Raw genomic sequence first — 23,781 nt, forward strand, 5'->3', positions numbered from 1 at the left:
CATCTGTTATTGATTAAAAATAAGTATTTTTAGCAACCCTTGGTTTTTCCCTCTCCCAGATAAATTTGAAAATAATATCTTGCCAGTCCTCTATCACTTTTAACTCAGAACTCTCCGCAGGCAACACCTCCCATTTCCAAGCCACAGCCCTCACTGCCCCTGCTTCACACCCCAGGTGCTTTTGCCATGCTGGAATATTGATGATATTGAATAGCTGGAAGAGATTGATAAAATCCAAGGGATTTCTCTGCTCTGGGGGATTTTCAAGGCAACATGACTGGTGCTCCTGTCAAAGCCTTAGTTTCAATAGTGAGATGGAAAGGAACATCAACACAATCGCTCCAAAGTGCGCTCTTTGGCCTTGGGGAGTCCAGGAAGCCCCTTGGTTTTCTGAAGAGTGCAGGTGGCATAAGTCCCAGCACAAATCTGACCAGAGGTATGAGCACATAGATGTGCTTACCATATTGCAATGGTGGAGGCAAAGAGGAAATACCTCTCATCCTCTTGCATCCTCAATAAATCACCCAGCAGAGCTGTTTAGCGTGGCAAACTAATGGACCATTCAAAGCCTGCTGCAAAAGATTTGCAAAACACTTTGAGAGCAAAATTGCTTAGATCTGCAACAAACTTGAGGCCACAGTTAGCCCAGGTCTGCTGGATGTCCTGAGAGCACATTGAGTTTCAATCTATGGAATCAGTTTTAGTTGTTGCAGCCTGATGAAGTGACAGGACACTTGTGGCAGTGCCCTCTCGATCCCTGGCCTTCCTGGTTGATAAAATCTAGTAGGAGGGGATTAACTGGATGGGTCCAGGGAGTGGTTAATGCCTCATTACAGGAAGGAATTGTGCCCACTGCCTTGAAAGAGGTGGTGGTAAGGTCCCGCCTTGAACAAGCATTCCCTGGATCCAAAGGTTTTAGATCATCCAGTCTCCATTATTTCCTTCATGGGCAAGGTGACAGAGAGTGGTGGCCAGCCAGCTACAGATATGCCTGGAGGAAGCTATCTAGATCAGAGGTTGGGAACCTTTGGCCCAGGAGCCAAATGCAGCCCTCCAGGCCTTGCTGTTTGGCCCTCTGAACTCTCCCCAGGCAACACCTCCCATTCCCAGCCCACAATCCTCACTGCCCCTGCTTCACACCCCAAGTGCTTTTGCCTTTCTGGAATATGTCCTTGAACTCAGATAATGCCTCTGGCTTGTCTGGATGGAGGACAGACAGGGTGTGTGAGTGTGAACAGAAATTAATCTACTATTCATAGGTAAAATTTACATTAATTGTAAATTACCCACTTTTTCCTCTAGACCCACCCACCACTGGCATGTGCCCTTGGAAGGTTGCCCATAAGGGAATGTAGCCCTTGGGCTGAACAAGTTTTCCCACCCTGATCTAGGCCTATTTCAATCTGGCTTCAGACCCGGTTTTAGCACTAATGTCTTGATTGTCTCTTTTGGGAGAGAGACACGGGGAGTATGACTCTGTTGCTTCATCTCAATCTCTCAATGGCTTTTGACAACACTGATCAGGGCATCCTTCTGACAACTCAGCAGGATGGAAGCTGGAGGAACTGGATTACAATGGTTCTGCTCCTATCTGCAAGATCATTACCAAAAAGTAGTACTATGAGATTGTTGCTTGGCCACATGGCTTTGGAGCTTTGGAGCCCCGCAAAGTTCCATTCTATCTCCTGTGCTATTTAACATCTACATGGAAACATTGGGAGCTGTCATCCAGGGATTTGGTATGCTGATGACATGCAATTATCTCTCCATTCCATCTAAATCAGGAGAGGCTGTAAAGGTATTGGACTGTGGTGACTGTGAAGGTTTGGGTCTCAAGTACCTAAATGAGCAAATATCAACCATCTTGGGCCCTCCAATCTGCAGAGGAATGCTTCTTGGCATCAACCTGTGACAGGGCCTTCTGGGAAAAGTGGTTCCCCATATGCAGAATGCCCTACCTAGTGAGGCATGCCTCTCTCCCTCATTATTGATTTTCAGGAGAAATTTAAAAACATTCCTGTTTACCTAGGCATTTGATGGCTGAGAGATACTGGCCATGGCAACCTCAATAACCGAGGGTAAGTGATTGCTTTTAAATGTTTTTAGATGTTATAAACTGTTTTAAATTGATTAAAATAGTTTTTAAAGTGTTTTAAATATATTTTACTTGATTTTAACAATTGTACTGTTTTAACATGTGCTGTTTGCCACCCTGGGCTCCTTTGGAAGGAAGAATGGGATACAAATTTAATAAATAAAAAATAAATAACTCATTGGGATGTTCCCTCACCTCACCTTTGCACCATCTTGGGTACTATTATCCTTTTGCTCCTGCCAATTTTTCTACTTGTCTCATCAAAATTTACCTCTTTTGTACAATCAAGGAAGCAGAAACACAGCAGGTACTAAACAAATAAGCCTTCACATGATCAAGCAGCATCTCTCCAGAGACCTGTCATTCTAATGGGTATTACAATATTATTAAGATACAAAGTCATTTACTATTCCATTTAACTCTGTTTAATTTTTTTGACCCATGTACATTTATGTACTCCATTTGACACTCTGAACATCTTATCTATAGACGATTAAACTCTTGTCCTTCTCCCAGCCTGTTTGAAGCCTAAGATTCATAGTGATCAGGTAACAATAACGTGGGATGTGTGTTCCCCACTGGTTTTCCCCACTGGTTTCAATCCATCCTAACAAACTTTTTGGGTCTGTTATTCCTTTACTTATCTATTCTATTTTATTTCTTGACTGGAGTTTATTTATGAATATATTAGTTTCTTTTCTACAGTGAAACATACAGAAGTCCTTATGCACTCAAACTCTTACAGCTGTAATAGGTATTGGTGCTCCTTCAAATCCAAGGTTTTCGCTTGAGTTGGACAGAATGCTTACATTGTATAGTGAGCAGCATAACAATAGTACACAAAATTATCAAGAGTTGGTGGGACACTATTTGTATTTTCTTATGTCACTTTCAATGGCTCTGTTTATGTAATGTTAATGTAATGTTAAATCAGACATTGGCTCTGGAGCAAACATGAGGGCTCCGGAGAGAAACCTACAACCACTGTGCTCCTTTTCCATGATGGTAAACCACAGAACAAACTTTGGCTACAGCTGGTCTGGAAAGAGATAAACCGCAAGCTTGGGTTTGGACATAATACTAAGCCAAAACATGGCTTAGCTCACAACAGTGCAGCAGGACCAGAGGAGGAGCAAAGCAGCCATGATCTTCAACTGAAGAACCACACATATGTTCGTTTGCACTAAGCCACAGCATTACATGTGAACTTGGCCAATGTCTTTACTCTTTACTTCATCTCCTTTACATCTGTGCTTATCACCTGAGATATCAAATCTAGAGAATACAAGGACAGCACCAAACTGACAAGCAGAGCTACACCCTTGTAGGCCTTCACCAAAAGAGCAGGGAGAGTAGTTCTGTCTCCATGCTGTTTACAAATACCTTGTATTTAGAACATAAGAACATAAGAACATAAGAAGAACCTGCTGGATCAGGCCAGTGGCCCATCTAGTCCAGCATCCTGTTCTCACAGTGGCCAACCAGGTGCCTGGGGGAAGCCCGCAAGCAGGACCCGAGTGCAAGAACACTCTCCCCTCCTGAGGCTTCCGGCAACTGGTTTTCAGAAGCATGCTGCCTCTGACTAGGGTGGCAGAGCACAGCCATCATGGCTTGTAGCCATTGATAGCCCTGTCCTCCATGAATTTGTCTAATCTTCTTTTAAAGCCATCCAAGCTGGTGGCCATTACTGCATCTTGTGGGAGCAAATTCCATAGTTTAACTATGCGCTGAGTAAAGAAGTACTTCCTTTTGTCTCTCCTGAATCTTCCAACATTCAGCTTCTTTGAATGTCCACGAGTTCTAGTATTATAAGAGAGGGAGAAGAACTTTTCTCTATCCACTTTCTCAATGCCATGCATAATTTTATACACTTCTATCATGTCTCCTCTGACCCGCCTTTTCTCTAAACTAAAAAGCCCCAAATGCTGCAACCTTTCCTCGTAAGGGAGTCGCTCCATCCCCTTGATCATTCTGGTTGCCCTCTTCTGAACCTTTTCCAACTCTAGAATATCCTTTTTGAGATGAGGCGACCAGAACTGTACACAGTATTCCAAATGCGGCCACACCATAAATTTATACAACGGCATTATGATATCGGCTGTTTTATTTTCAATACCTTTCCTAATTATCGCTAGCATGGAATTTGCCTTTTTCACAGCTGCCGCACACTGGGTCGACATTTTCATCATGCTGTCCACTACAACCCCGAGGTCTCTCTCCTGGTCGATCACCGCCAGTTCAGACCCCATGAGCGTATATGTGAAATTCAGATTTTTTGCTCCAATATGCATAATTTTACACTTGTTTATATTGAATTGCATTTGCCATTTTTCCACCCATTCACTCAGTTTGGAGAGATCTTTTTGGAGCTCTTCACACCCCCTTTTTGTTTTAACAACCCTGAACAATTTAGTGTCGTCAGCAAACTTGGCCACTTCACTGCTCACTCCTAATTCTAGGTCATTAATGAACAAGTTGAAAAGTACAGGTCCCAATACCGATCCTTGAGGGACTCCACTTTCTACAGCTCTCCATTGGGAGAACTGTCCATTTATTCCTACTCTCTGCTTTCTGCTTCTTAACCAATTCCTTATCCACAAGAGGACCTCTCCTCTTATTCCATGACTGCTAAGCTTCCTCAGAAGTCTTTGGTGAGGTACCTTGTCAAACGCTTTTTGAAAGTCTAAGTACACTATGTCCACTGGATCACCTCTATATATACGCTTTTTGAAAGTCTAAGTACACTATGTCCACTGGATCACCTCTATATATATGCTTGTTGACACTCTCAAAGAATTCTAATAGGTTACTGAGACAGGACTTTCCCTTGCAGAAGCCATGCTGGCTCTGCTTCAGCAAGGCTTGTTCTTCTATGTGCTTAGTTAATCTAGCTTTAATCATACTTTCTACCAGTTTTCCAGGGACAGAAGTTAAGCTAACTGGCCTGTAATTTCCAGGATCCCCTCTGGATCCCTTTTTGAATATTGGCATTACATTTGCCACTTTCCAGTCCTCAGGCACGGAGGAGGACCCGAGGGACAAGTTACATATTTTAGTTAGCAGATCAGCAATTTCACATTTGAGTTCTTTGAGAACTCTCGGGTGGATGCCATACGGGCCCGGTGATTTGTCAGTTTTTATATTGTCCATTAAGCCTAGAACTTCCTCTCTCGTTACCACTATTTGTCTCAGTTCCTCAGAATCCCTTCCTGCAAATGTTAGTTCAGGTTCAGGGATCTGCCCTATATCTTCCACTGTGAAGACAGATGCAAAGAATTCATTTAGCTTCTCTGCAATCTCTTTATCGTTCTTTAGTACACCTTTGACTCCCTTATCATCCAAGGGTCCAATCGCCTCCCTAGATGGTCTCCTGCTTTGAATGTATCTAGTTTATCTCTATGGTTGAGGCGGTCCTGCTAAAGTTGGATTCTTTTAAGATTCATCAAGGGACTCATTAGGTTGCTCAGTCACTATAGGTGCCCCATGCTTCAGCTTGGCCAGTAGGCGCAGGTAAGACAACTTTAATGCATAGGTGCTAGTAAGTGTATCACATAATCCCATTACAATTAGGGCAAAAAGCTCACATACTATCTTAACAAAGGAAACTAGTCTGACCATATCCCAACTTCCAGATACAAGATCACAGGCTTGAAGAGGACCTAAAGAGATCAACTATCTCAACCCCCAATCCAGTAACAATATTGTTTGAATACAGCAAGGTCAGATGTTGTTTTGACAGCCGCAAGAATCACCTCCTGAGCTATTTATGGTTGTTTTATGTTGGAGAAAATGCATTTATTTCAGTTGCCCAAGGAATCTTTTTCTTTAAGCTTAAAAATGGAACCACAGGAACTCTTTTGCAGCAACTTTCTATAGCAATAAATTATTATGTTCAGTTTTATCTTTTCAGCTTAGTAGTGGAAGAATCAGATATACTGTGCAACAATCTTAGACCAAGCATTTCTTATATTTATTAATATTTTTCAGTGAATGTCTTTAAAATAATATTAAAATCCTACATTTAATCCTCTGATTCTGAGCAAAGATAAATACATTTCATGCTGTCATATTTACAGACACAATTCAGGGAAAATAATAAGGAAGGATTCCAAGGTGCTTATTTATTTATTTGTTTGTTTATTTATTTATTTATTATTTGATTTATATCCCGCCCTTCCTCCCAGCAGGAGCCCAGGGTGGCAAACAAACGCTAAAAACACTTTAAAACATTATAAAAACAGACCTCAAAATACATTAAAACAAAACAACAGTAAAAACATTTTTTTAAAAAGTTTAAAAACATCTTTCTAAAAAGGGTTAAAAATATATTATTAAAAAAACATATTAACAAGCAATTCTAACACAGACGCGGGCTGGGATAGGTCTCAACTTAAAAGGCTTGTTGAAAGAGGAAAGTCTTCAAAAGGCGCCAAAAAGATAGCAGAGATGGCGCCTGCCTAATATTCAAAGGGAGGGAAGTCCACAGGGTAGGTGCTGCCACACTAAAGGTCCGTTTCCTATATTGTGCAGAACCAACCTCCTGATAAGATGGTATCTGCACGAGCCCCTCACCTGCAGAGCGCAGTGATCGACTGGGTATATAAGGGGTCAGACGGTCTTTCAGGTATCCTGGTCCCGAGCTATATAGGGCTTGGTACACCAAAACTACAACCTTGAACTTGGCCCGGTAGCCAATGGGCAGTCAGTGCAATTCTTTCAGCAGCGGGGTGACATGTTGGCGATACCCTGCCCCAGTGAGCAATCTTGCCGCCACATTTTGCAGTAGCTGCAGCTTCCAGACCAACCTCAAGGGCAGCCCCACATAGAGTGCATTACAGTAATCCAGCCTGGAGGTTACCAGCGCATGGACAACAGTGGTCAGGCTATCCCGGTCCAGAAACGGCCACAGCTGTCTCACCAGCCGAAGCTGGTAAAAGGCACTCCTAGCCACTGAGGTCACCTTGGCCTCTAGTGACAAAGATGGATCCAGGAGCACCCCCAGACTATGGACCTGCTCTTTCAGAGGGAGTACAACCCCATCCAAAGCAGGCAACTGGGCAATTATCTGAATTCGGGAACCACCAACCCACAGTGCCTCCGTCTTCCTAGGATTCAGACTCAGTTTATTGGCCCTCATCCAGCCCACCACCGAGTCCAGGCACCGGTCTAGGGCTTGCACGGCCTCTTCTGAATCAGATGTTACAGAGAAATAGAGCTGGGTATCATCAGCATACTGCTGACAACTCGCCCCAAAGCTCCTGATGACTGCTCCCAAGGGCTTCATATAGATGTTAAACAGCATGGGGGACAAGATGGTACCCTGTGGCAACCCACAGCACAACTGCCAGGGAGCCAAAAGACAGTCACCCAATGCTATTCTCTGATAGCGACCCTGGAGAAAGGATCGGAACCACTATAAAACAGTACCTCCAATACCAATCTCACCAAGTTGGCCCAAAAGGAGATCATGGTTAATGGTATCAAAAGCCGCTGAGAGATCAAGTAAGAATAACAGGGTTGCACTCCCCCTGTCCTTCTCCCGATAAAGGTCATCCATCAGGGCGACCAAGGCCGATTCAGTCCCATAATCAGACCCAAACTCAGACTGGGATGGGTCAAGATAATCTGTTTCATCCAAGAGTACTTGCAATTGTTGCACCACAACCCTCTCAATCACCTAAAGGGGGTATTTGCAACCAGTCAGTAGTTGTCACAAACTAATGGGTCCAGGGTGGGCTTTTTCAGGAGTGGTCAGATCACTGTCTCTTTCAAGGCGACTGGAACCACTCACTCCCACAATGATGCATTGACCTGGATCCACTTGGTCAGACCCCCTTGGCAAGCTTTAATAAGCCAAGAAGGGCAAGGGTTGAGAGGACACATTGCTGGCCGCATCATCGCAAGCACCTTGTCTACATCATCAGGCCGCATCAACTGAAACCATTCCCAAGAAGTTGCAGCAGACATTGCACTGGACACCTCATTGGGGACTACAGGAGATGTGGATAGGGCATCAAGACTGCTACGGAGGCAAGCAACTTTACCCTCAAAGTGCCTTGCAAACAATTCACAGAGGGCCTCCGAAGGGTCTAAAACTCCATTTCCTGGAGTTGATGTCAACAGAACCCTGACAATACGGAAAAGCTCCACCTGACGGCTACTTGAGGATGTAATGGAGGCAGAGAAGTAGGCCTTCTTCGCTGCCCTCACCGCCACACAGTAGGCACAGTTATTATGATTTACTCGTGCCCGATCAGCCTCACAGCACATCTTTTGCCACTTGCACTCTAGCCATCGTCCAGCCTGTTTCATTGCCCTTAGCTCACTGGTGTACCAAGGTGCAAGTTGGGCTCCCCAATGCCGGAGAGGGCGCTCGGGGGCAACTGTATCAAGAGCCCGATGCACCTCGCTGTTCCACAGTGTGACTAGGGCTTCAAGAGGGTCACCTGCTCTATCTACTGGGAAGTCCCCCTGGACATTCAGGAATCCAGTGGATTCCATTATTTATTATTTATTTATTTTATTAAATTTATATACCGCCCCATAGCCGAAGCTCCCTGGGTGGTTCACAACAGAGAATATCAAAATACAATAAAACACATATTTAAAACAATTCAAACAGCATTAAAAATGGGCTTCCTTAAAAAAATTTAAATTTAAAATGTTTATAACACATATCAAACACATATTAAAACACTTATTAAAATACCTGGGAGAAGAGGAAGGTTTTTAACCTGGCGCCGAAAAGATAGTAATGTTGGCGCCAAGCGTACCTCATCAGGAAGACTATTCCACAATTCGGGGGCCACCACTGAGAAGGCCCTTTTTCTTGTTACCACCCTCCGAGCTTCCCTTTGAGTAGGCACCCGGAGGAGGGTCTTCGATGTTGAATGTAGCGTACGGGTAGGTTCGTATCGGGAGATGCGTTCCACCAGATATTGTGGTCCTGCGCCGTGTAAGGCTTTATAGGTTAAAACCAGCACCTTGAACCGGGCCCGGAAACATATAGGCAGCCAATGCAAGTTGGCCAGAATCGGTGTTATATGTTCGGACCGCCTGGTCCCCATTAGCAGTCTGGCCGCTGCATTTTGCATGAGCTGCATTTTCCGAACCGTCTTCAAAGGCAGCCCCACATACAGCGCATTGCAGTAATCTAATTTAGAGGTTACCAGAGCATGGACAATTGAAGCGAGGTTCTCCCTATCCAGATAGGGGCGTAGTTGGGCCACCAAACGAAGTTGGTAAAAGGCACTCCGTGCCACCGAGGCTACCTGAGCCTCAAGTGACAGGGATGGTTCTAAAAGAACTCCCAAACTTCGAACCTGCTCCTTCAGGGGGAGTGTAACCCCATCCAGAACAGATTGAACATCCACCATCCGGTCGGGAGAATCACCCACTAACAGCATCTCAGTCTTGTCTGGACTGAGCCTCAGTTTATTAGCTCTCATCCAGTCCATTGTCGCAGCTAGGCAACGGTTCAGCACATTGACAGCCTCACCTGAAAAAGATGTAAAGGAGAAGTAGAGCTGCGTGTCATCAGCATACTGATGGCAACGCACTCCAAAACTCCTGATGACCGCACCCAGGGGCTTCATATAGATGTTAAAAAGCATGGGGGACAGAACTGACCCCTGTGGAACTCCATACTGGAGGACCCAGGGTGCCGAGCAATGCTCCTCAAGTGCTCCCCTCTGGAGACGACCCGCCAAGTAGGAGCGGAACCACTGCCAAGCAGTACCGCCAACTCCCAGATCAGCGAGTCTCCCCAGAAGGATACCATGGTCGATGGTATCAAAAGCCGCTGAGAGATCAAGGAGAATCAACAGAGTCACACTCCCCCTGTCTTTTTCCCGACAAAGGTCATCATACAGGGCGACCAAGGCTGTCTCCGTGCCAAAACCGGGCCTAAAACCCGACTGAAATGGATCCAGATAATCGGTTTCATCCAAGAGTGTCTGGAGCTGGCCGGCAACCACTCGTTCTAGGACCTTGCCCAGAAATGGGACATTTGCTACCGGCCTGTAATTATTAAGGTTTTCTGGGTCCAGGGACGATTTCTTCAGAAGAGGTCTTACCACTGCCTCTTTCAGGCAGCTAGGGACCACTCCCTCTCGCAATGAGGCATTAATCACTTCCCTGGCCCAGCCGGCAGTTCCAGCCCTGCTAGCTTTTTATTAGCCAAGAGGGGCAAGGATCCAATCTAGAGGTGATTGCACACACTATTCCAAGCACGTCAATGTCCTCAAGCTGTACCAGCTGAAACTCATCCAAAAAATCAAGGCAAGACCGTGCTCTGGACACCTCATTCGATTCAACTGCTACAACATTGGAGTCCAAGTCCTGGCAGATGCAAAAGATTTTATCCTGGAAGTGCCTAGCAAATTCATTACAGCAAATTCATTAGGCTCCAGGAGAGGACCATCTTAATCTGTCCACCACCTCTGCAGGGAAGGATCAAAGCCATAAGTCTAAACTTCACCAGGAAGTGATCTGACCATGATAATGGGGTGACATCCACCACCCCCTATCTCCAGACCACCCCTTCCTCCATCTGGAGCAAAAACCAAGTCGAGGGTGTGCCCTGCCCTATGTGTTGGGCCAGTAACAACTTGAGAGAGCCCCATGGTCATCATGGAGGCCATGAAGTCCCGAGCCAGAACACTAGAGGCAGCCTCAGCATTGAAATCACCCACCACTATCATTCTGGGCTCCTCCAACACCGCAGCCGAGACAGCCTCCGCCAGCTCAGTCAGAGAAGCTGCCGGGCAGCAGGGTGGACAATACACCAGCAGCAACCCTAGTTTACTGTCTCCTTGGCCCGACACCAAGTGCAGGCCCTCACAGCCAGCTCCGAGACAGAGTGGTTTCCTGGTGACAGAGATGGAAGTCTTCTTTGTTTTGTTTCTTTAACAGCAACATCTCCAATAAAGTTCACAGCCAACAGAGACTGGTCTATTTTGGGAGAAAGAACTTTCTAAATTAGGGTTGGTTGGTTTGTTTTCAAGTTTCCACCTTATCACCTAAAGTCTGCTGAGAATGGCATAATGGAATTACATTTTCCACAGTATTTAAATTAGCCTTAAGAAAAACTCCTGGTTTAATCTTTGGCCTTCCATCTCTTTATCGTTTTTATCACACAATCCCATACAAGTCTGCTCAGAAGTAATTCTCATTGAGTTCAAGAGACCTATTCCCAGGTGAGTGAGCATAGTATTGCTCAGGACTTCATGGCCTCCACGACAACCATGGGGTTGTCTCAAGATGTCACTGGTCTGACACATAGGGGAGGGCATACCCTTGACTTGGTTTTGCTCCAGATGAAGGAAGAGGTGGACTGGAGATTTGGGGGGAGGGGGCAAAAGGGAGGTGATGGGAGGGGGCGGGCAGGTTTGACCATTTGCATGCTTATGAGCAATGAGATTTACTCCCATGCAATCATGCTTAGAATAGGTAAAAGTGAGCATGGAGGAGGGGGAGGGCGGAGGGGAGGGGAAGGAGGAGGAGGGAGAAGGATGGGATTGGAAGGGGATGGGGAGGGGAAGGGAGGGGTAAAGGAAGGGGGAGTGAAGGGCCAAGAGGAATGGGATAGGAGGGAGGAGGAGGGGGTAGGTTTGATCATTTCCATGCTTTTTGAGTTCAGTGGGATTTACTCCTGCTCAATCAGGCTTAGGATAGGCAAAACCGACCTGGAGGAGGGGCAGGAAGGGGAGGAGATTGGATGGGCTCGCACCAGGCAGAGGAGAAGCCCCATTCCTTTCCAAAAGGAAAACATTTAACAGTATAATTCGTTTTCATGGTTTCCCCCACCTTTTTATTCTACAACAGGTACATGTAGCCTCCCATCCAAATTTAAACCAAAACAGACCTTTATTTCACTTTAGACAGTCATGGCTTCTTCCAAAGAATCCTGGGAAGTGTAGTTAGTGAAGGGTGCTGAGAGTTGCTAGGAGATGCCCTGTCCCCCTCTAGGGATGGAAAGATTTGTCTGTTGCGGTTGTCTCAGTTTCTCATTTTCTCAATGTTAAATTCAGTTCTCTACACTTGTATAGCGATCTGTGATATTTTTAAAAAAAATCCTTATGAAAATTCTCCACCATTTTAGTGTGAATTTCTCTAAATAAACACATTTTTGTAGGCAGTTTTGGCAACACATTTTTGCAAGCCATTTCTCATCATTTCATGCCTTTTTGCATGTTATTTTCACTCATGTATTCATTTTTATGCACACTTTCCCCAGTATATGAATTTTTGTAAATGTTGTTTAGTCGGCAAACTGCACCCCAAAATTTTAATAAGTACAAATTTCGAAGGATGGCTGTGTTTCAGTTCTCATATTGTTTCAGAAATTGTGAATTTGATAAATTCTGCTTGAAATGCAAACTAAATCAAAATTCTCACCCATCCCTATTCCCCTCACAGAGCTTCAGTCAGAGCAGCTGACTGTTAAACTACTCTGGACACTGGAGCTCTATCAGGGGAATAGGAGTCTCCTCTCAGCATCCTTCACAAACTACACTTCCCTGGATTCTTTGGGGGAAGCCATGACAGTCTAAAATTAAATAAAGGTCTGGTGGGGGTGTGGCCCCCTGATTAGCTAAGCCAAGCAGCTGTGAGTCTGGCTTTTAGAACTTTGACACTTGGTTCTTACTGAGCTTGCCCAGCCTTATCATTGAGTTGAGTGCTAAATTACGTAAATTAATTAAAAATCAGCCAGAGTTGTTTTTTTTTACTTTTAAACTGCAGAAGATGAAGGTCATCGTATGCGATGTCAGTAATAGGATTACAGGTACTCTGTGAACATGGTTGATTTTTAATTAATTTCAACAGATTATGAGAACTCTGACAGAAAAAAGTCCAAAAGAGGTCTGGTTTTTCCTCTCTCTCTTTTTACATTTTGAACTCTCTGTTCTCTGACTGTTTTGTGTATTGCCATGAAAATTTAAAGGGTTGTTAAGCAAGCGTTTCTGAGTTCAGGACTATAGGTTTTGTAAGGTTTTGTTTTGAAATGAGCTTCAATCGGAGCAGCTGACTGTTAAACTACTCTGGCCACTGGAGCTCTGTCAGGGGAATGGCATCAGAATGGCATGGGGGATATTTTCAGAGCTTGGAAAAGTTACTTTTTTGAACTACAACTCCCATCAGCCCCAGCCATCATGGCCACTGGATTGGGCTGATGGGAGTTGTAGTTCAAAAAAGTAACTTTTCCAAGCTCTGGATATTTTCAATTTAATATTGCAGAATGCAAAAAATCCATGCTGACTATAGTATACAGCCACTCTCATGACTGTATCAACAGCAAAATGTGCCCATAAAAAGGAAATCAGACATAGGGAACACAGACAATTTTTTCTCTTTCATCAAAGGCAATGATAAATAGAGAATAGATTGTTAATAATAAGTTCTAATTCTTCTCCTGCTAAAGAACTGGAGTGCTTGGTCTTAGAGGAGAGCATTGATATAGTGAGCATAACGGAGACCTGGTGGAATGGAGAAAACCAGTGGGATACGGTTATCCCTGGATATAAACTATATCGGAAGGACAGGGAAGGACGTATTGGTGGCGGAGTCGCTCTATACGTGAAAGAAGGCATTGAATCCAGCAAGCTCGAAACCCCAAAAGAGGCAGACTCCTCCACAGAATCGTTGTGGGTGGTGATACCATGCCCCAGGAGGGACTTAATACTGGGAACGATCTATCGTCCCCCTGATCAAAATGCTCAGGGAGACCTTGAGATGAGATATGAAATTGAGGAAGCATCCAAACTAGGAAATGTGGTAGTAATGGGTGACTTCAACTACCCGGACATAGACTGGCTGCATATGTGTTCCAGTCATGACAAAGAAGCAAAGTTTCTAGATATTCTAAATGACTATTCCCTAGATCAGTTGGTCATGGAACCAACCAGAGGGACGGCAACCCTGGACTTAATCCTCAGTGGGAACCGGGACCTGGTGCGAGATGTAAGTGTTGTTGAACCGATTGGGAGCAGTGACCACAGTGCTATTAAATTAAACATACATGTAACTGGCCAATTGCCAAGAAAATCCAACACGGTCACATTTGACATCAAAAGAGGAAACTTCACAAAAATGAGGGGATTGGTAAAAATAAAGCTGAAAAACAAAGTCCAGAGGGTTACATCACTCGAAAATGCTTGGAAGTTGTTTAAAAACACTATATTAGAAGCTCAACTGGAGTGCATACCGCAGATCAGAAAAGGTACCGCCAGGGCCAAGAAGATGCCAGCATGGTTAACGAGCAAAGTCAAAGAAGCTCTTAGAGGCAAAAAGTCTTCCTTCAGAAAATGGAAGTCTTGTCCGAATGAAGAAAATAAAAAAGAACACAAACTCTGGCAAAAGAAATGCAAGAAGACAATAAGGGATGCTGAAAAAGAATTTGAGGAGCACGTTGCTAAGAACATAAAAACCAACAACAAAAAATTCTATAAATACATTCAAAGCAGGAGACCATCTAGGGAGACGATTGGACCCTTGGATGATAAGGGAGTCAAAGGTGTACTAAAGAACGATAAGGAGATTGCAGAGAAGCTAAATGAATTCTTTGCATCTGTCTTCACAGTGGAAGATATAGGGCAGATCCCTGAACCTGAACTAACATTTGCAGGAAGGGATTCTGAGGAACTGAGACAAATACTGGTAACGAGAGAGGAAGTTCTAAGCTTAATGGACAATATAAAAACTGACAAATCACCGGGCCCGGATGGCATCCACCCGAGAGTTCTCAAAGAACTCAAATGTGAAATTGCTGATCTGCTAACTAAAATATGTAACTTGTCCCTTGGGTCCTCCTCCGTGCCTGAGGACTGGAAAGTGGCAAATGTAACACCAATCTTCAAAAAGGGATCCAGAGGGGATCCCGGAAATTACAGGCCAGTTAGCTTAACTTCTGTCCCTGGAAAACTGGTAGAAAGTATGATTAAAGCTAGATTAACTAAGCACATAGAAGAACAAGCCTTGCTGAAGCAGAGCCAGCATGGCTTCTGCAAGGGAAAGTCCTGTCTCAGTAACCTATTAGAATTCTTTGAGAGTGTCAACAAGCATATAGATAGAGGTGATCCAGTGGACATAGTGTACTTAGACTTTCAAAAAGCATTTGACAAGGTACCTCACCAAAGACTTCTGAGGAAGCTTAGCAGTCATGGAATAAGAGGAGAGGTCCTCTTGTGGATAAGGAATTGGTTAAGAAGCAGAAAGCAGAGAGTAGGAATAAACGGACAGTTCTCCCAATGGAGGGCTGTAGAAAGTGGAGTCCCTCAAGGATTGGTATTGGGACCTGTACTTTTCAACTTGTTCATTAATGACCTAGAATTAGGAGTGAGCAGTGAAGTGGCCAAGTTTGCTGATGACACTAAATTGTTCAGGGTTGTTAAAACAAAAAGGGATTGCGAAGAGCTCCAAAAAGACCTCTCCAAACTGAGTGAATGGGCGGAAAAATGGCAAATGCAATTCAATATAAACAAGTGTAAAATTATGCATATTGGAGCAAAAAATCTGAATTTCACATATACGCTCATGGGGTCTGAACTGGCGGTGACCGACCAGGAGAGAGACCTCGGGGTTGTAGTGGACAGCACGATGAAAATGTCGACCCAGTGTGCGGCAGCTGTGAAAAAGGCAAATTCCATGCTAGCGATAATTAGGAAAGGTATTGAAAATAAAACAGCCGATATCATAATGCCGTTGTATAAATCTATGGTGCGGCCGCATTTGGAATACTGTGTACAGTTCTGGTCGCCTCATCTCAAAAAGGATATTATAGAGTTGGAAAAGGTTCAGAAGAGGGCAACCAGAATGATCAAGGGGATGGAGCGACTCCCTTACGAGGAAAGGTTGCAGCATTTGGGGCTTTTTAGTTTAGAGAAAAGGCGGGTCAGAGGAGACATGATAGAAGTGTATAAAATTATGCATGGCATTGAGAAAGTGGATAGAGAAAAGTTCTTCTCCCTCTCTCATAATACTAGAACTCGTGGACATTCAAAGAAGCTGAATGTTGGAAGATTCAGGACAGACAAAAGGAAGTACTTCTTTACTCAGCGCATAGTTAAACTATGGAATTTGCTCCCACAAGATGCAGTAATGGCCACCAGCTTGGATGGCTTTAAAAGAAGATTAGACAAATTCATGGAGGACAGGGCTATCAATGGCTACTAGCTGTGATGGCTGTGCTCTGCCACCCTAGTCAGAGGCAGCATGCTTCTGAAAACCAGTTGCTGGAAGCCTCAGGAGGGGAGAGTGTTCTTGCACTCGGGTCCTGCTTGCGGGCTTCCCCCAGGCACCTGGTTGGCCACTGTGAGAACAGGATGCTGGACTAGATGGGCCACTGGCCTGATCCAGCAGGCTCTTCTTATGTTCTTACGTTCTTATGTTCTTATGTCCAGCACACCAACTGATAAAGAGAAGCAGATACAAATTCTTAACCAAATAACTCTTAGGTCCCAACAATGCTCAGCAAAGTTGGAGAAATCCCGAATCCTCTGGCTAAGCATTTCATAGCCATACTGGGAAGAGGAAGAGGAAGAAAAGGGATCAGTCATGTCAAATAAACTACTGTCTTCTTCAGTGACTCATCACTGTGCAAACAAAACCAGCTACAAAACCCCACTACATACACCCCACCATTATAAGTCACATGTAGATAAAGAACCTGCTTAAGATAAATTACTGAGAGTATATCTCGTTACAGAAGGCAATTTTTATTCATAAGCATTCATCTTAAACTCTGCTGGCACAGTATCATGTGTTGCGCCAGACACTATGTCTTGTCCCAATTTGTACTTCATTTCTTGGTCTCAATCACAAAAATTAGTACTCCCAGGGAAAAAGAAACAGTAATTTCATTTCAATGACCTGAGCAATGGATCAGACAACTAAACTTTCACAGCTCCTTTCATCTCTATCACTTTCCTACCCTTTCTCCTCCACCTTTAGAAATGCTTTTTAAAATGTTTACATCTCAATTAATTTTCACAAAAGAAATTAGGTAACGTTGCGCATCAGATGGAATAGGATTCCCTTCTCCCCCACTGGAGCAGATTTTAGGGGTGCAGGAGTCTGCAGGGAATGGGGAGGAAGGGTAAGTCCAGTTTGCTCAAGCAAAAGAAGCCCATTGCACAAGCAGGACACCACAACTGAATATCACGCTGGATTTTCCCTGACTTGACTTTGCAACCACGTCCAAAAAAGTTATAATGTTTATTTATTTAATTTATTTAATTTGTATCCTGCTCTTCCACCCAAAGAAGCCCATTTCTTCTCTCCTGTTTTTATTTTGCAAACCCCAGCAAAGATAACTTTGGTGCATTTAACGACAAACAAAACAAAACAAAAGTATTCAGCCCCAAAATGCATAAAAAAACCAACCAACCAGTCATAAAAGAAGAGGAAACATTTCTCTACCGTTAATAGAGTAAACACTGTAAAGCTCACATAGGACAAGAAAACAACATTAAGGTCAAAATACTTGTGTCAACACATTCTAGAACCACAATAACGCTATTCCTAACAGATTCATTAGTGATTACATAGCTGGCAGCTTCAAAATGTGGAGAGAACACATTTCTTTTTGAATTATTGGGATTCAGCTGATCTTTGCAGCAACAGAAGGTAAGTTTCTCCTATGCATCCTGTAAAAGATGTGGATATCTATTCAGTGTGATTATTTTCACTAGTTGAGGTTTTGAGAGACTATTTTCCTTTGCTACTCCTACTGAGAATGCCTCCAATTTTATCTCCCAGCCATACAGGCTGAATTTTATGAACCACAACCTGTCTATTGCACTGAAAGCAACTATATATCCTACCTTTTATTTATTTTTAACACAATACACCAAACTCTACCATATACCCATAGATACAACTTAGCTCATAAAATCTGGCATGCTGGTATCCCATTGGTAAATTCACAAGTTCCAAGTTATATATCTCACTGAATCCTACATTCTTTTTATTCCTTTCAATTATGTTTCTGCTGAAATATTTGTGTTTCACAGACATACATATTTTTAAAACAATTAAATCTAATGATTCAGAGAGTACAGACTATTCTCTCTGTTTACATTGGTCTAATAAATTGTCTCTTTCAGGCAGGTGGGTATTTTCTTCATTTTACTGTTTCCTATTTTTATTTTACAAATATGTAATGATCCAGTGATTGCATTTAATATATTCACAATCTCTGCACATTCCAGGGTAATATATTCTGCCTTCTCCATACTTCTAATCCATCTGTATCTTTTAAAGGGTATCCATATTAAACTTACTACAGAAATATTTACTCCAGTTTTTCCTATACACAATCTGCACACACACACACACACACTTTTACACAAAAATCTTGATTTTTAAATGACAAGAACAGGTTCAGAGGAGGGCACCAGGGATGATTAAGGGACTGGAAACAAAGCCCTATGAGGAGAGACTGAAAGAACTTGGCATGTTTAGCCTGGAGAAGAGGAGATTGAGGGAAGATACGATAGCACTCTTCAAGTACTTGAAAGGTTGTCACACAGAGGTGGGCCAGGAGCTCTTCTCGATCATCCGAGAGTGCTGGACACAGAATAATGGGCTCACGTTAAGGGAAGACAGATTTTGGCTGAACATCAGGAAAAACGTTCTAACTCAACAGTACAACAGTGGTACCAATGACCTAGGGAAGTGGTGGGCTCTCCAACACTGGAGGCATTCAGGAGGCAGCTAGACAGGCACCTGTCAGCTATGCTTCAATTTGGATTCCTGCATTAAGCAGGGGATTGGACTCGATAGCCTTATAGGCCCCTTCCAACTCTACTATTCTATGAATCTAAGAAGTACAGATGGAAATTTATCACCTTGTTTTCACTGCCATATATAAAACAGAATAGGTTATTGAATAGAAACGTTCACTCAAAGGCAAATGTTCTGTTTTCACACAAACACTTAAGCAGTACTCATTTAAGAGAAGGATGTAGAATTAACATTGGGATCATGGTGCAATAATGAGGAAAGATGACAGAAGCATCAAATGGCAATAGGGAGGAAGGTAAGACAAGGGTATGGGTAGTTCCAGAAAAGCTATGCTAAAGTGAAGTTTGAGGAGAGATTTGTATCAATAGAGAAAGGAATAACTTACAAAAGATGTGAAAATGAGTTCTGAGTATAGCAAGGAGCATGACCTTGCTAGCCTAGCATGACCTAGCGAGGGCACTGAGACAGGAGCGGAATGTGGGGAGGAGTCAGACAGAAGAAGAGTTTGAGAAAAGTAGGAAAAGTACAAAGTTGTGTTGGGGAGGTGCAGTCAAGGACTGAGTGTTTTAAAAATAAGGACTAGAATCTTGAAATTCATACATATAATGACAAGAAACCCATATACGGATTTAAGAATGTTAATACAACCATAGCGAAGTAAAAGAAATATTTGTTTATAGAGGCAAATAACAGCAGGAGGGGGAGAAAGCAAGCAATAAGGAAGATGCACTAACATAGCTGGAAACTATACCGTGGTCCTGCCCTTAAGGTTGCTCCAGAAACTGCAGCTAGTGAAAAACGTGGCAGCATGCAACTGTTAATTGGGGCAGGACATTGCCAGCATGTTACCCTGCTGCTCAAAGAATTACACTGGCTGCACGTTAGCTACAGAGCTAAGTTCAAGGTGCTGGTTTTGACATATAAAGCCCTATACAGCTGGGGACCAGGATATCTGAAAAATCTTCTTACCCATTTTATACCCAGTCAGTCACTGCACTCTGCAGGCAAGGACCTCCTGCAGATACCATCTCATCAGGAAGCCCATTTTGCACAACATAGGAAGCAGATCTTTAGTGTTGTGGCAACTATCCTGTGGAATTCAGTCCCCTTAAATCTTAGACAGATGCCATATCTGTTGTCTTTTTGGCACCTACTGAAGACCTTCCTCTTTCAACAAGCCTTTTATGCAGAGACCTTTTCCTAGTCTGCATCTGTGTTGGAATTGTTTTTTAAGATGTTATTAATGATTTTTTAAAAAATATGTATTTAACATGTTTTGTTTTAAGATGTTTTAGAGAGGTTTTTAGTGTTGTGTCGCTTGTTTGCCACCCTGGGCTCCTTCTGAGAGGAACAGTGGGATATATTTTATTATTATTATTATCAGCAGCAGCAGCCAGAGCATGGATAAGATTTTCAGGATTTGGTATGGAGGAAAGAGTAAATCCTGGAGATGATGAAAAGAAGCAAAATAACTTGGCCACTATTAGGGAAAGAGAAGCAAAGAGATGAATCAAACAGAGCTATATGACTCCAAAGTCGCACTGTTAAGGGAAATGGCCATATCTATTCCAACAGAAACAAAGAAAGGGACACTGAAGAATGAGAAGAATTCTTTTAATCATTTTCAGATTGAGATGAGTGTTTGTGCACATGTTGGGTTTTCCTATCAACAAGAAACTGCAGGATTTATTCTTAGGTGACTGCAGCAACTTTACTGAAAAATGAAGTCTACTTTTTAAACAATCTACCCCAAGGTAATGTGTGCAAAAAAGCCCTTTTGATGATAAAATTTAGATGTGGTATGTTTTGGGGAATATCACAATATGCTTGAAAGATTCCAGCGTAGATCCAACACCATCACCACCACCATATTAATTTAGAAAGCACCTTAAACTTCAACATGCCCTACCTAAGTATTTTTTATATATCTGTTTCACAGGACTATGCCAGAAAATGTAAAATCCATCTGAACTCTCTTTGGCTCGTACATTTTCAGGAGTGGAAAGCTGGCAATGTCCAAAATTATCCAAGTCAGCTTCTGTCACTGCTGTACATATTTAAAATGGGATGTGTCAAAGGCCAAGGTATCGTTGTACATTTTGACAGATGTAACTTCTACTCTAAAGGGAAATGCAGTCATCAAGACCACCATTAGATGAATCTTTCTCCATTCATAGATGAATGATCACTGAGAAAATTCTTTACTACCAAACGAAGAAGTAGCAAAAGTGGCAAGGCACAAAGAGGAGGGGGGCAAGTATAAGGTTAGCCTTCTCTCACTGGCAAGATCTTTCTTCCAGGGAGTGAAGGCTCCTGTATCTTTCAAAGGGAAAAACAGGACAGTCAAGGGCGAGTCAAGCTGGAGGTTAGGTTAGCTGAGGCTACTCCATGAAACTACTGGTAGGTCGGGACACATTATTGGTTTGCAGCCTGATCTAAGATGGGCCACAACAGCAGCACTACCACCATACAAATATTTTGTTTAAAAAAAGAAAGAAATGAGTCCCCAAATACATGTTTGGGTTAAAAGTGGGTCCTGGCTGAGTCTCAAAAAGTTGAGGTCTCCTTATCTAGAGAACCTAGAAGTGTCCCTTAAAAGAAAGGGTGGGTGCTGGTGGGATAATTCTTCTTTAGAAAATACAGAAGAGCAAAAGAAGTGTCAGAGCCTTTTTGGGGAGGTAGATCTTTGTCACACTCCCTCTTTTGAACCATGAAAAAAGGTGACAGGGAGCCTTATTCTGCACCCAAAACACAAGGAAGGCCGCCATCATGAATGATCTTTTGCAGGAGGTGTGTCTCCATCACCCTCTGAATCATAAAGGGCTGTGGAAAAGGGTTGGGGATGAAAACTGATTTGGGGGTGAGTGAGGGGAAATCCCCTCTGGTTTTATTTCACTGCAGAGAAGATAAGAGGGGAGAGGGAGAGACACCAAACAAACCGTTAAGTGAAACCACTGATTTAAAAAGCCAACCAGGAAACTAAGCCTGACAAGAGGATTTGCCCTCCTCCCAGCCGCATGGATTGGCCGAGCTCGCTGCAAGGAGCCCGCTCCTGCCAAGGCAAGCGGCCTATGGTTTGTCGATCAAAACGGAAATGTGAATTCGCAGCTAAGCAAGCAGATTTCCCTCCATCCATTCTAGGCTGAGCAGGTAGCCGCCTAGAAATCAATCACACACCAATAAAACAGGCAGCCCCCTCCCCCACTACATTACTACTACAGATCTTTATGCAAGATATAGATACACACACACGCTGACAAGGCATGCATGCAATTCAAATCCGTACAGGTTACAGTCGGTATCCTAATCTTATGCCGCCTAAAATCATACTTCAACCACAGAACATACTAAAGTGTACAGAGGTCTGTATGTATTCATTCATTATATAACTGCTAATATAATATCCTTGTTTCTTCCGAGGAATCCTCCTCCTTTAAATGGAAGTCGGGGGTGGGGGCGGGAAGAGAGAGAGAAGGAAGCCTCTTCTTACATTTGTTAACATCCCAAAGCACATATATGTCAACTATTACAAAGCCAGGCATTTCCGATTCTTATCAAATCCGTGGAAGAATGCGTTAGAAGAATGATTCTTAGTGGATCACACACACACCAACCCACCCTGGCAACTGCATGGCTGTTTTCTAGGAGAAATTGTAAGAAGGCATCTGGACGGCGATTCTATAAGGGAGAGGCACTCAATGTTTCTAATAGACTGAGATGTGCGCTTGGGCAAATTTATTGCCATGTATTTATTATAAAACAATGCTGTCGCCAAAGAAAGACCTTACTTTTTCATCCCCCGCCTTTGTCGATCCCCAAATGGTTTTATACACCCAGGCACAAGTGTGTGTGTCCGTCCAAACTGATGCACACAAACCCATAATGGCCATATTCGTGCCTAAGCTCCTCACCTTTCAAATCATTGCATCTGTCTCTCGCGTCCTCTTCGCATGGATTTTACAACAACGCGTCTCGCAGACAGCCCATCGCAGCAAAGGGAGAGGAGCAGGGGAACAGGTACGAGGCGCGAGGAGAACCTGCTGTAGTCAGGAGAGGCTTCTGTTTCCCAGCCCTCGTTTTGCTGCCCCTCACATCGAGGCTCCCTTCAGTCAGCTGCGACCTGACTCGCTGGCTTGCCAGTCCCTGACTCAACATTCCCAGCATTCCCGAGGAATTGCCTAGTCGTTGGAGCTGAGCGACTCACTTGCCACTAGGGGCAGCAGCGAGCTTCCTTTGAAGAGGGTGACTGACTGCAAACCGGACCTCGAGCAGCAGCAGCAGCAGCAAGCAGCGCAACGCCTTCTTTCGCTCTGCTCTCTCCCTTTGCTCTCTGCAAGCCCAACGATTCCATTCCCCTCCCGATATTTGAGAAACTAAGAGGCAGGGAGGGAGCGCTAAAGCAGCTGCCAAAAACGGAGAAAAGCCCCCAGAATACCCAGGGTTGCACGCAGCCATAGAAGAAAAAGCTGCTCTCTTTCTCCCCCATTTTAAAGGCAAACAGTGGCTAATCAAGGATGGATTAAAAAAAAAAGTGTCACAGAGCCAGCTTCCCATGTGTGCCAGGGGTATAGTCGTCCAGGGTCTTAGAGAGTCTTAGACCATTTACTTTTTTAGGAGCAGTGTCCCAGCAAGGTCCCTATGCCTCCAGCATCCTATGAACCAATCAGCAGAAAGGAGAGTCTGTTAGCCACTGAGAAGAGTCTTCTAACATGTTTCCTTGTCCTTTCCTGCTGAGTGGTGCCAATCAGAGTGAATGGAAGTGAGTCAGCCACTGAGAGTCTTCTAGTAACTAGCACTCTCCCCTTTCGTCCTGTTTGGCTTCTAGGGACATTTGCTGTGGAAGAAGGCATTAACAAGGATCTCATTCTCAACCCAGCAGCAAAAAAGAAAGGATGGGAGGGGGCGTGGCTCTGACTATCATGAAGGGACCCTGCATTTCTGAG

At 43.7% G+C, this 23,781-nt stretch overlaps 1 protein-coding gene across 1 annotated transcript in view; it reads right to left on the minus strand.

The window, feature by feature from the left end:
* The window catches only part of ERC2 (ELKS/RAB6-interacting/CAST family member 2), an 872,358-nt gene extending 849,382 nt beyond the window's left edge, over positions 1-22,976 (minus strand). Inside the window, exon 1 of the mRNA XM_061622017.1 lies at positions 22,750-22,976. The gene's annotated coding sequence lies outside the window, so the exon portion shown is untranslated. The remainder of the gene's footprint in view (positions 1-22,749) is intronic.
* Between the last annotated feature and the right edge of the window lie 805 nt (positions 22,977-23,781).

Source organism: Rhineura floridana, chromosome 3, assembly GCF_030035675.1.
Source record: "Rhineura floridana isolate rRhiFlo1 chromosome 3, rRhiFlo1.hap2, whole genome shotgun sequence".
NCBI classification, from domain to species: Eukaryota; Metazoa; Chordata; class Lepidosauria; order Squamata; family Rhineuridae; genus Rhineura; species Rhineura floridana.